This window comes from Nannospalax galili, unplaced genomic scaffold, assembly GCF_000622305.1.
Source record: "Nannospalax galili isolate Female #2095 unplaced genomic scaffold, S.galili_v1.0 scaffold158, whole genome shotgun sequence".
Lineage (NCBI taxonomy): Eukaryota > Metazoa > Chordata > Mammalia > Rodentia > Spalacidae > Nannospalax > Nannospalax galili.
Genome location: NW_008345290.1, coordinates 10,439,785 through 10,452,641, shown reverse-complemented (window position 1 = coordinate 10,452,641; position 12,857 = coordinate 10,439,785). Strand labels below are relative to the sequence as shown.

Sequence of the window (12,857 nt, the reverse complement as noted above, 5' to 3'; positions counted from 1 at the left end):
TTTAGGACTGGGATTAGAAATAGAGCTAGCGCTAATGCTAGTTCTAGGGTTAGGCCTAGGTCTATGACTATGGTTAGGGCTAGGTTTAGGGATAGTGTAGGGTTAGGGTTTAGGTTAGGGTTAGGACTAATTCTAGGTCTAGAGTTAGAGTTAGGGTTAGGATTATGTGTAGGGCTAGGGTCAGAGCTACAGTTAGTTCTAGGTTTAATGTAGGGTTAAGGTTAGTGTCTGGGCTAGTTGTATGGCTAGGGTTAGGGGTAGGGTTAGAGCTAGGATCTGGTCTAGGGTGTTTAGATTTAGGGTTATGGTTAGGATTAGGGTTAGTTCTAGGCCTAGAATTAGGCCTAGACTAACGGCTAGAGCTGGACCTCAGGCTATGTGTATCATTAGGTCTAGAATTATATCTTGGGTTAAGGTTAGGTTTATTTTTAGAGTTAGGGTTAGGGTTAGGGTTAGGGCTGGGTTTACGGTTAGTGGAGGGGCTAGAGATAGGGTTAGGGCTATGGTTAGGGCTAGATTTAAGGGTAGGTTTCCAGCTAGCTCTAGTCTTAGGACTGGGGTTGGTGATAGGGGTAAGGTTACAGTTCAGGTTTGAGTTAAATTAGGGTCACAGCTAGGCCTAGGGCTAGTTCTTGCATTGGAGTTAGGGTTAGGGTTAAGGTTAGGACTAAGTTTAGGACTAAGGCTAGAATTAGGCCTAGAATTAAGCTTAGGGATAGGGTTCAATATAAGGCCTTGGCTAAGACTTGGGTTAGGGAAAGGTTTATTCTTAAGGTTAGGGTTAAGTTTAAGATTAGGGCTACAGCTAAGGCTATGTCTAGGTTGAGGTTAGGGTTATGACTAGTGTTGGGGCCAGGACTAGAACTAGGTCTAGGCTTAGGCCTAGGGTTATTTTTATGTTTATTGCTAAGTGTAACACAAATTCTCTCCCGGGATACCTGTCTGCACACTCTCTCAGCTCCCAGGACCCACACTGTCCCTACATCCAAATGACAAAACCAACACAGTGTATTGTATTCAGCTTTTTGTATAGCTTATGATGTCTGGCAGAATGTTACTTACAAAAGCATGCCCCCGTGGGCTTTTTCCCCTACATCTAGCCTGAACTTTCAGCTCCATGCTCCTCTGAGCCCCCAGCCAAGATGGCAACTTCCTGCTGCCTGTGTGGTTTCCTGCATGTCTATCCTTAGACACTCCTCCTCATGCAACTGAAGCTGACTGACTGGGTGGAAGGGGTGACTGACTCTCTCTCTGTCTACAGAGTCTCTTAACGTTCAGATATCCAGCTGTTGCTGGTTCCTTCAGAGGATATGTCTACTCAACACTAAGGTTAGGGATAACTTAGGCTTAGGGCTAGGACTAGCATTAGGGAAAGGCTAGGACAGGTCCAGGGCTAAGGGTAGGGCTAGGGCTAGGGCTTAGGCTAGGTATAGGACAAGGGTTAGGCCTAGGGTTATGGCAAGTTCTAGTGCTAAGCCTAGAGGTGGTTCTAAGGTTAGGACTAGAGCTAGATTTGCAACTTCGGTTAGGGTGAGGGTAAGGCCTAGGTTTAATGCTAGGGCTAGATTTAGCATTTGGCTAGGTCAAGGGTTAAGTTAAGGTCCATGGCTTTGTTTATGGCTAGGATTAGTTCTAGGTTTGGTGTTAGTATTAGTGTTAGGGTTAGGGTTAGGGTTAGGGTTAGGATTAGGAATAGGTTTAGAACTACAGCTAGGGCAGGTCTAGTTCCAGGGTTAGGTTTAGGGCTAAGGTTAGTACTAGGGCTAGGGTTAAGGTTAGATTTAGGGTTAGGGTTAGGGTTAGTTTTAGGGTGCATGTTGGTATTAGGGTAAGGATTAGGATTAGGACTAGGGTTAGGACTAGAGTCAGAGCTAGAATTAGTGCTAGGGCAGGGGTTATAGAAGGTTTAGGTCTAGGGCTCAGCTACTACTAGGTTTGTTGTTAGGATTAGGGATAAGGTTAAGGATAGGGATAGGGATAGAGTTAGGGCTAGTACAAGGGCTAGGTTTAGGCATAGGACTACAGTTAGGTCTAAATTCAGGCTATGGGTTATGATAAGGTTATGAATAGGGCAAGGGGTTGGGTTGGGCTAGAGTTAGATTCAGGGTAAGGGCTAGTGATATTTCTAGCATTAGGGTTAGGGTTAGGGCTAGGTCCATGACTAGGTTCAGGGCTAGGTTTGGGTCTAAGGTTATAGTTATGATTAGGATTAGGATTAGGTTTAGGGTTAGGGTTAGAGTTAAGGCTACGGCTATATCTAGGGCCTTGTTTATGCTGAGTGCTAGGGTTATTGCTACGGTTAACACTAGGGCTACAGCTAGGGTAGGGCCTAGATTTAGTGATAGCTCAAGGGCTAAGTTTAGGCTTATGGTTAGGTTTAGGTTTAGTGTTACAGTTAGGGCTAGGGTAAGGGTTAGGTTTAGAGTTAAGGTTAGTTTTTGGGTTAGGGTTAGGACTAGGGTTAGGGCCTAGGTCTAGGCCTAGGGCTAGGAATAGGGCTAGGTTTAGAGATAGGTTTAGGGTTAAGGTTATGGTCAGAGTCAGGGCTAGGGCTAGGGCTTTGAGTATGGTTAGGGTTAGAGTTAGGAATAGGGTTAGAGTTAAGGTTAGGTTTAGGAATATGTTTATGGCTAGGGTTAGGGCTAGTTTTAGGGCTACAGCTAGGGATATGGCTAGGGTTAGGTCTAGAGTTAGGGATAGGGCTAAATCTAGGTTGAGAGCTAGGTTTAGGATTAGGGCTAGGATTATGGATAAAATTATGACTATGGCTAGGGCTGGAGTTAGTTCTACATTTAGGGCAGGTCTAGGGTTACATTTAAGGCTTAGGGCTAGGACTATGGCTAGGGATAACAGCAGTGTTAGGGCATGGGCTAGGATCATGCCTAGGGTTAGGGGTTAGGACTAGGGTTCAGTCTAGGTGGGGCTCTGGTAGGGTTAGGTTTAGGGTTAGTTTTAGGGTTACAGTTAGGCTTAGGCTTAGGGCTAGGACTAAGGCTATGGATAGGGCTGTGTCTAGCATTAGGGCTAGGGTTAGAGTTATGGATAGGGTTAGAGTTATGGTTAGTTTAGGACTACTTTTAGGGCTAGGGTTAGGTCTAGAGCTAGGATTAATTCTAGCTTTAGGAGAGGGCTAGGGCTAGGGTATGGATCAGTTAAGGTCTGGGATATCTAGGCCTATGGATAGATTTAGGGATAGGGTCAGGGCTAGGGTAGGCTTGCTTTAGGGTTAGGGTTGGGCCTAGGTCTAGGTCTAGGGCTCTCTTAGTATTAGGACTAGCACTAGGGCTAGGGAGAGTTCAAGGATTAGGCCTTGGTCTGTGGCTATGGTTTGGTCTAGATTTTGGTCTAGGGTAAGGGCTAGTTTTGTTAGGGCTAGGGTTAGTGTTCAGACTTAGTTAAGGGTTACACCTAGGGCTAGGGCTTAGGGTAGGGCTAGGTTACTCCTATGGTTTGTGTTAGGATTAGGATTAGGTTTATGGTTAGAGTTGGGGCTAGGGCTAGGTTTAGGATTAGGGCTAGAGTTATTGCTAGGGTTAGGGATAAGTCTAAGACTAGGAGTAGATTTAAGTTTAGGGTAGGTTAGGGTTAGGGTTAGGATTAGGGCTACAATTTGAGCTAGGTCTAGGTTGGGTTTAGGGTTAGGATTAGGTCTAGGTCTAGGTCTAGGTCTAGGACTAGGTTTAGGTTTAGGTATAGAAGTAGGGTTAGAGCTACAACTATGGCTAGGGCTAGGGTTAGCATAAGGGTAAGGTTTAGGGCTGGGTGTAGTGCTAGGGCTAGGTTTAAGGATAGGGGTAGTTTTAGGGCTAGGGTTAGGCATAGATCTATGTCTATGGTTAGGGCTACACTTTAGGGTCAGGGTTAGGGCTAGTTCTAGAGCTAGAGTTAGGGTTAGGGTTTGTTTAGGGCTAGGACCAGTGTGTAACTGAGTGTGTAAGTCTTTCCCTTATTAAGCACTAAAGTGCTATTTAAGGATTGAATTCAATGGAAATGATATGGAGGGAAAGACTTTATCACACTTACTTATTAACTTGTAAGAACAAAATCTGTACAATGTAGTTCAGTAGCATTCTTTTTTTTTTTTTTGATGTTTTTGAAACAGGGTCTCCCTGTAGCCCCAGCTGTCCTGGAACTCACTATGTAAACCAGGCTGGCCTTGAACTCACAGAGATCTACCTGCCTCTGCCTCCCTAGTGCTGGGATTAAAGGCGTGCGCCACCACACCTGGCTCAATAACATTCTTAAAGAAGAGCAGTTATCACTTGAGTGTTTAACAGTTTGCTTTCCTTTAGTGAACACTAGATTTCTATCTAAGCACTGAGTTCAAATGAAAATGAAAAGGAACGATTTTCTTATTAAACAATGATTTTCTTATTTGTTCTATTACAGCATTAAAACCAAGGGAAATTAAAAGCTATAATGGCACTATGTAACACACTTTCCTTATCACATGTAAGGAAGACAGCTATATCAAGTGGATTAACCCAGAGGTTAAAGCAAATGTCATATTGCCTGAGTTTATAACTGTTTGCTTTCCCTTATTAAGCATTAAACTTTTATCTAAGCATTGGTTTCAAAGAAAATGAAATGGAATAACTGTGTCACATGTTCCTCTTCACTTCTAAGGAGGAAAACTATGACAAGCAGTAAGATCAAAGTATTACATAAATTACATACTTACTGTGTAACTGTTTGCTTTTCCTAAGAAATGCTATAATTCTATCTAAGCATTGAGTGCTATGGACATTAAATGCAAGGAATTGCTGTGTGTATCGTGCATTCCTTTTCACTTCAAAGGAAGAAAGTCATGCCAAGTAGTTCAAACTGTTAAAGAAAATAACGTATCACCTGAGTGTGTAACTATTCCCTTTCCCTTAGAAAATACTATTGTTTTATGTAAGCACTGAGTGCAGTTGAAGTGAAATGGAAGGAATGGCTGTGTGTATAACAAATTCCTCTTCACTTCTAAGGAGGAAAGCTGTGACAAGCAGAAAGATCACGATATTAGAGAAGATGGCATCACCTAAGTTTATAAATGTTTGCTTTTCCTTAGGAAACACTATAGTTCTAAGCACTGAATTCAATATAAGTGAATGGAAAGATGTGATTTCTGTAACACATTTCTATTCAACTTCTAAGAATGAAAGCTATGCTATTTAGCTGTTCTAGTTTGTTTCTCCATTGCTGTGACAGAATACTCTGACCAATACCAACCCTCGGGAAGAAATGGTTTATTTGACGTACGTCTCCCAGGTCACAATTCATCAGGGAGCCCAAAGTAGGAACTCGGGGAAGGAACATGGAGGCAGGAGCCAGAGCACAGGCCATGGAGGAATGCTGCTTACTGGCTTGCTCCTCTGGTCCGTGATCAACTTGCTTTCTTATACAACACAGGCCTACCTGCCCAAGGATGGAAATACCAACAGTGAGCTGGGCCCTCCCACAGCACATAATAGGAAGATTCCACACAGATGTGGCCACAGGCCAGTCCAATGGAGGCAATTCACCAACTGAAGCTCCTCTACCAGGTATATCACAGTAGTTCAATCTCATTATTAAAGAAGATGACATAGCACCTGAGTTTGTAACTGTTTGCTTTCCCTTAGTAAACATTGTAGTTCTATCTAAGAATTGAATACAATGGAAATAATCTCTGTCTGTATCACACGTTCTGGTACTACTCTAAGGAAGAAAACTGCCCAAAAGTTCAATCATGATGTTTAAGAAGATAATAAATAACAGGAGCTTATAACTGTTCACCTAACATAGAAAAAACTTAGTTCTAATCTAAGCATTGAATACTATGGACATGAAATACAAGGAATGGCTTCCTTTTCACATCTAAGGAAGAAAATAATGCCAAGTAGTTCAATCAAAGAGTTAAAGATCATAAATTGACTGAGTTGTAGCTGTTCGCATTCCCTTAGAAAACACTATATTTCTATCTAAGCTATATACAATGTAAGTGAAATGGAAGGAATGGCTTTGTGTATCACACTTTCCTTTTCACTTCTAAGAATGAAAACCATGCCAAGTAGTTCTATTACAGTAGCAAAGAAGATGAAATATCACCTGAGTGTGTAACAATTTGCTTTCAGGTAGTAAACACTCTAATTCTATGTAAGCATTGAGTTCAATGAAAATGGAATTGAATGAATCGCTTTCAGTATCACACTTTCCTTTTAACTTCTAAGAACAGAAGCTATGTAATCTAGTTCAATTGCGTTCTTAAAGAAGATGACATGTCACTTGAATGTGCAATAGTTTCCTTTCCCTTAGTAAATACTGTAGTTTTATCTAAGCATTGAGTTCAACTGAAATGAAAGAAATGACTTTCTATATCACAAATTCCTTTTTACACAATGTAGTTCAACCGAGTTTTAAAGAAAATGACATCACAGGAGTGTGGAATAGTTGGCTTTCCTTTAGGAAACACTATAGTTCTATCTTTTTTCCCTTCAATTTTCTTCATTTTCAAACACTAAAAAAATGATAAACACTATATAAATAGTTTTTCATAGCAGACTACAGGTGGGTCCATTCAGACTTGCTCTCAAAGTACTGCCAACTTTATAGGTGCTGCCTCAGATGGCAACTGTTAATCCAGTAGCCAGTATATTGAGTTAAATGCAGTAGCATGCAGCCCTCAGCATGGAAGGTTCAGTTCCCTCTGTTCTTAAGTTAGATTAAATGGCATTGGTGTCCATATTTAGAGACTTGAAATGTATTATCAGTCCTGAGCAGTTCTGCTGTAGTCTGAGACTAGCTGGTGGGAGTCCTGGTCTCAGTTTTAAAAAGGGAAGCCCAAATGGTGGCAGGCTGGCTACTAAGAACTTCAGTTATTTCCATTCCCTCCATTGCAGGTATTCGCTTGTGGGTCATATAGACCCTTCTAGAAGGGTTAAGCCAAGTAACTGTAGGTGTCCTTCTCACCATAGACTCGCTCCAACTGTTCTTTCTCGATGAGAATGTCAATGCATTTCTTGATCACTGGAACCCGCAGCTTGAACCTGGATGACAGCTGAGTGAGGACTCACCAAGTAAATGCTAGTGTTTCAGGACTACCTCATTTTCATGATTCTCACAATGGCTGCCTGAATCAAGAGTTTGCGGTCATTCTCAATATTTTTGTGTGTAGTTTCTTGTTCCTGTTTCTGTTCAGTTTTCATTGGCATGTTAATATTGACCCTTAATTTCTTATTTTTATAACCAAGATATAACTTTATTAAGGTATCTGGCTTTAATTCCACCTCATAAACATTTGTATTTTCATCTTCCAAGATGAGAAACTCCAATTTCAATAAAATCTGGAGGACTTGTGCTAAAATGTCCATTTTAATTTGAGTGCTGTCAGTCAACTGCTGTACAGTGTAGGCATCTTCCATGTTGTACTGAAGCAGAATTGCCATCTGGATCGTGGATGCCTGCAAGATGTACCTGTTTTTGAAGCAGTTAGTGACCAGCTCCCCTTTGGACAGTTGATATAACCAGGACAATTTTCTGCCACAGTGAAGGCTGGCATAGAAAGCTATGAATCGCTGATAACTGCATTCCAGCTCAGACGGCAAGGCAAATGTACAAGACTGCTGAAAGGGCCAGGATCCAGAACTCAGGACCTGAATACTGAAATACAAGTCCAGTGGTTCTGAATTTCTTAGGTGCTTCTTGAACTGTTGACTCAAATCTTTGCTTAAACCAATGCCTTGAAACCTCCACTGAAGTTTGGAGGTATACTCAAAACCACAAGCTTGCTTCAACTTGGAAATCACGCTTGCTTCAGCATCATCTCTCGTGTTGTTCTGATGCACAAGTCTTTTGGCCATCATCTTTGCATAGAACTTCTGAAACACGTCTTTGTCCTCTAAGTACTTAAAGACAACCATCACTTGATTGAAGATGTCTTCTAATTCTGCCTCTTCTGGGTTCTTGGGGCTTTTAAAATTTATTTAATAACCACATAATTAGAAGAAGCATTTTATTACACCAGCATTGACATATTCAATAACAATTTCCAGAACTAAGATGCATCTCTTTCAAAACTGGCTGTAAATTTTTAGGTTCACAGTTGAATTAATACAGTTATACAATATTGTACTCAATATAAACCCTACAAGCATAAAATTAAGTGAGGTTTTAACCTTTAAAAAAGATATCCATTTCATTATTAAAATACATAGTTTCATAAAGAAAAACTCTTTGAGATGTTGGCACATGCATCTCTAATCTGTATGTATATGATTATTATTAGTCATAATCGGTTTCACTCAGATCCTTGGCACCTGTGTATGTCTATAAAGTCAAGAGGTAGATTTCAATGTTAATCTTTATCACCTCTACTAATTAACATGACATAAATTTTTATGATTCCTCCTCAAATATAATACATTCTTTTAATTTGTTGATTTGTGTGTGTATGTGTATATCACATGGAACATCTCAAACCATCTTACTCAAATATACACCCACTTCCCAGATGGCACCCTCCCATAGCCTCCCTCCCCCAACTAGAGCCCTTATACTGTGTTATCCCTACTACTGGCACTGCGTTGTCAACATCCCCAGTGGTTCCCCACTACTTGTCCATCTGGGGAACCTAGTCAGCCTATCTAGAGGTCTTTGTTTTAGGAAGGTCACCTGTCCCTCATCTAGCAGCAGTCTGTTGTTAATATTCCTTTAGGTAATATTGGGGCCTGTTGTTCAGTTTCCCAGTTCTATGCTAGGTTACTATCTGGGAGCCCCTTGGGACACCATAACCAACAACTCTAAAGAAGGTATCTCCTATCTGGCATTGGTGCTTGTTATGTAGCCTTTAGCTATAAATATAGACTCTTAAAAATTATATTGGCCCCTTCAAATGTTGGTTATACTTTCCTTTTGTGTGTTTAATGCCATACAGTTGGCCCAGATAAACCAATTTATTTTTACTCTCAAGGCCATTTGAGGATCTGTTCCTCATGGGTCACATGGGCCTGGGAGGAGATCCTGGTTTTTTTCTTTTACTAGTTCTGCATATATGAAGATAAGTCAAAGGTCCTGCTTGACTATGGCTGGCTTTGCTTGGAAGCATGGAGGAAATGTTTCCTCTGTATAGACTGGACACTGGTTCAAATACATCTCATGGGGTCTCCACGGCCTCCTTGATCAAGAGGAAAGGTTACCCACCACAATTACAGGACATTTTGAGAGATGCTTATAGTCCCCTGGAACTAGTCAACCTAGGAGGGCAAGGAGCAAAAACTGTCTTTTCTGTCCCTCTGACCAAATTAGTATAGGCCTCAAAGTATGTCTGTTAAACATCCAAGAAAGTTAGTTCCACCACTCTGGTACTTTTAATTACTGTGTGCCATGTAGATAAATCTTGGACAAAGACCAACTGTTCTCAGATAAACCTTACCTAGACATAGATTTCTTGATATGGTATGCATAATTTGTCAGTAGGTTGTTGGACTAATATGGTTCCCTCTGGTTTTAAAAATTAGTTAGGCATTATCTCTCACCTTGTCTAACCCCTCCATCATGATTTCCCCAATTAAGGTGCCCCCATTTTCCCCCTTTCTCCCTTAATAATAACCTTTTCCTATGGTCCTACCTTTCTTGAGCTCCTTCTTTCCCTTTACCCCCTAGGTTCCTTGTATACCCTTCCCTCCCCCCTCCCTTAAACTAACCCAATTTTTAATCCATATCTCCCTTATTAACACCTGTTTCCTACTTTTCTTCTATTTCAGGTTCTTTCTTTTCCTTTACCTCCCTGGTTCCTTTCCATTATCCTGGTTCCTGTAGTTATGCTGGATACATACTCACTTATCAGGATTTGATTCTAGGAACCACATATGAGGGAGAACATATGTCGATATTTTTTTCTGAATCTGTGTTACTTAACTTAGCATAACAGTTTCTAGTTCCACCCATTTACCTGCAAATTTCATGATTACATTTTTGATTACTGCTGAGTAAAACTCCATCGTATGAATGAACCACATTTTCATTATCCACTTGTCAATTGAGGGACACCTAGATTGCTTCCATCTCTTAGCTATTGTGAAAAGAGCAGCAACAAACATGGATGTACAAGTGTCTCTGCAATAGGATGAGTTCTTTAGGTATATGCCAAAGAATGGTATAACTGAGTCAAATGGTAGGTTCATTTTTAGTTTTTTAAGAGCTCTCCACACTGCTTTCCATAGGGGTTGAACAAGTTTGCAGCCCCACCAGCAGTGGATGAGTGTTCCCCTTTCCCCACATCCTCTCCAACATTTGGTATCATTCGTTTTCTTGATCTTAGCCAGTCTAACCCTGGGGTAAGATGAAATCTTAAAATGGTTTTAATTTGCATTTCCCTAATTATTAGTGATGTTGAACATCTTTTAAGATGCTTCTTAGCCATCTTTACTTTTTTTTTGAGAACTCTCTGTTTAGCTCCTTAGCCCATCTTTTAATTGGGTTACTTCTTATAATTGGGTTAATTGATTACTTCTTTTAATTGGGTTACTTGATTCTGTTTTTTCAGTTCATTATATATTCTGGATGTTAAACCTCTGTCAGATGTGTCACTGGTGAAGATATTCTCTCATTCTATTGGTTTTCTCTTCACTTCCTTGGTTGCCTCCTTTGTTGTACAGAACCTTTTTAGTTCAGTGAGGTCCCATTTGTTGATTCTTGATCTTGTTTCCTGAGCAATTGATGTCCAGTTTGGAAAATCCTTTCCTATACCTACATCTTGTAGATTTTTGCAAATGTTTTCCTCTAACAGTTTCATAGCTTCAGGCTTCATATTGAGGTTTTTGATCCATTTTGAATTGACTTTTGTTCAAGGTGAAAGATAGGGGTTTAGTTTCATTCTTCTACAGGTGGAGATTCAGTTTTGCCAGCACCATTTGCTGAACATGCTGTCTTTCCTCCACTGAATGTTCTTGGCCCCGTTGTCAAATATCAGATGTCTGAAATTGCGTTTACTCACATTTGGGTCTTCAATTTTGTTCCATTGATCTAGGGGTCTATTTCTGTGCCAGTACCATGTTGTTTTTATGACTATAGCTTTGTAATACAGCTTAAAATCTGCTGTCATAATCACCCTGACATTGCTCTTAGTGCTCAGGGTTGCTTTTGCTATCTGAGGTCTTTTGTCCTTCCATATGAATCTTAGGATGGTTTTTTACAGTTCTGTGAAAAATGCCATGGGGATTTTGATTGGCATTACATTGAATCTATAAATGGCTTTTGGTAGGATGGTCAGATTCACAATATTAATTCTTCCAATCCATGAGCAGGGTAGATTAATTTTGTAACCTGCCACTTTACTTAATGTGTTAATATTTCTAGGAGTTTTCGGGTGGAATTTTTGGCGTCTCTTAGATATAATATATCATCTGCAAATAGGGATAATTTGATCTCTTCTTTTCCAATTATTACTCCTTTAATTTCCTGCTCTTGTCTTATTGCTCTTGCAAGAGTTTCAAGCACTATGTTAAAGAGAAGTGGAGATAGTGGACAGCCTTGTCTGGTTCCTGATTTCAGTGGTGGTGCTTCCAGTTTTTCTCCATTTAGAATGATGTTGGCTGTGGGTTTGTTTTATATATATATAGCTTTAATTATGCTGCAGTATGTTCCCTCCAGTCCAATTCTCTCTAGGACTTTGAACATAAATCCATGTTGAATTTTGTCAAAGGCCTTCTCTGCATCTATTGAGATGACCATGTGGTTCTTGTCTTTGAGCCCATTTATATGATTTATGACATTTATTAACTTGCGTATACTGAACCATCCCTGCATCTCTGGAATAAAGCCTACTTGATCAGGGTGGATGACATTTTTGATGTGTGTCTGTATGCGGTTTGCAAGTACTTTGTTGAGAATTCTTACATCTATATTCATTAAGGATATAGGTCTATAGCTTTCTTTTTTGGTTGTATCTTTACCTGGCTTTGGTATTAGAGTGATGCTGGATTCATAGAAGGAATTTGGAAGTTCTCCCTCCATTTATGTCTTTTTGAATAAATTAAGTAGTATTGGATGTAGATCTTCTTTAAATGTCTGATAGACTTCTGCTGCAAATCCACCTGGTCCTGGGCTTTTTTTAGTTGGGTGGTTTTTTATTACTCTTCAATTTCTTTTTGTGTTATGAGTCTGTTTAAGATGTGAATCTCTTCTTGGTTTAGTTTTGGTGGTTCCCATGCCTTTAGATATCCATCCACATCTTTTAGGTTTTTAAATCTGCAGCATATAGGTTTTTAAAGCATTCCCTTATAATGTTCTGCATCTTTCTAGTGTCGTGATGTTTCCCCTTTCATCTCTGATTTTGTTGATTTGGCGGTGTTCTTTCTTTCTTTTGGTTAATTGGGCTAGCGGTCTTGTCAATCTTGTTTATCTTTTCAGAGAACCACCTCATGGAATTGATGATTCTTTGTATTGTTTTCTTTGTTTCAATTTCATTAATTTCTGATCTGATTTTTGTTACTTCTTCTTGTCTGCTGGATTTGGGTTTCATTTGCTGTTGCTTTTCAAGTGTCTTGAGTTGCAATGTTAAGTCATTTATTTTTTTTCTTTTTGATTATTTAATGTAGGCACTCAGGGCTATAAACTTCCCTTCAAGGGTTGCTTTTAATGTGTCCCAGAGGTTTTGTTGTGTTGTATTGTCCTTTTCATTTAGTTTCAGGAATACTTTTATTTCATTCTTATTTTCTCTTTTAACCCATTCATCATTCAGGAGTGTGTTGTTTAATCTCCATGTGTTCATGTGGTGATTAGGGCTTCTTCTGGTGTTGATTGCAAACCTTATTGCATTGTGGTCTAATAGAATGCATGGAATTATTTTAATCTTTTTGTATTTCTTGAGGTTTGTTTTGTGCCCCAGTATATGG

General features: G+C 39.9%; 1 pseudogene; it reads right to left on the bottom strand.

Annotated features, from left to right (window-relative positions):
• Window positions 1-6,899: 6,899 nt before the first annotated feature.
• Window positions 6,900-12,857, bottom strand: part of LOC103740843 — a 9,817-nt pseudogene continuing 3,859 nt past the window's right edge.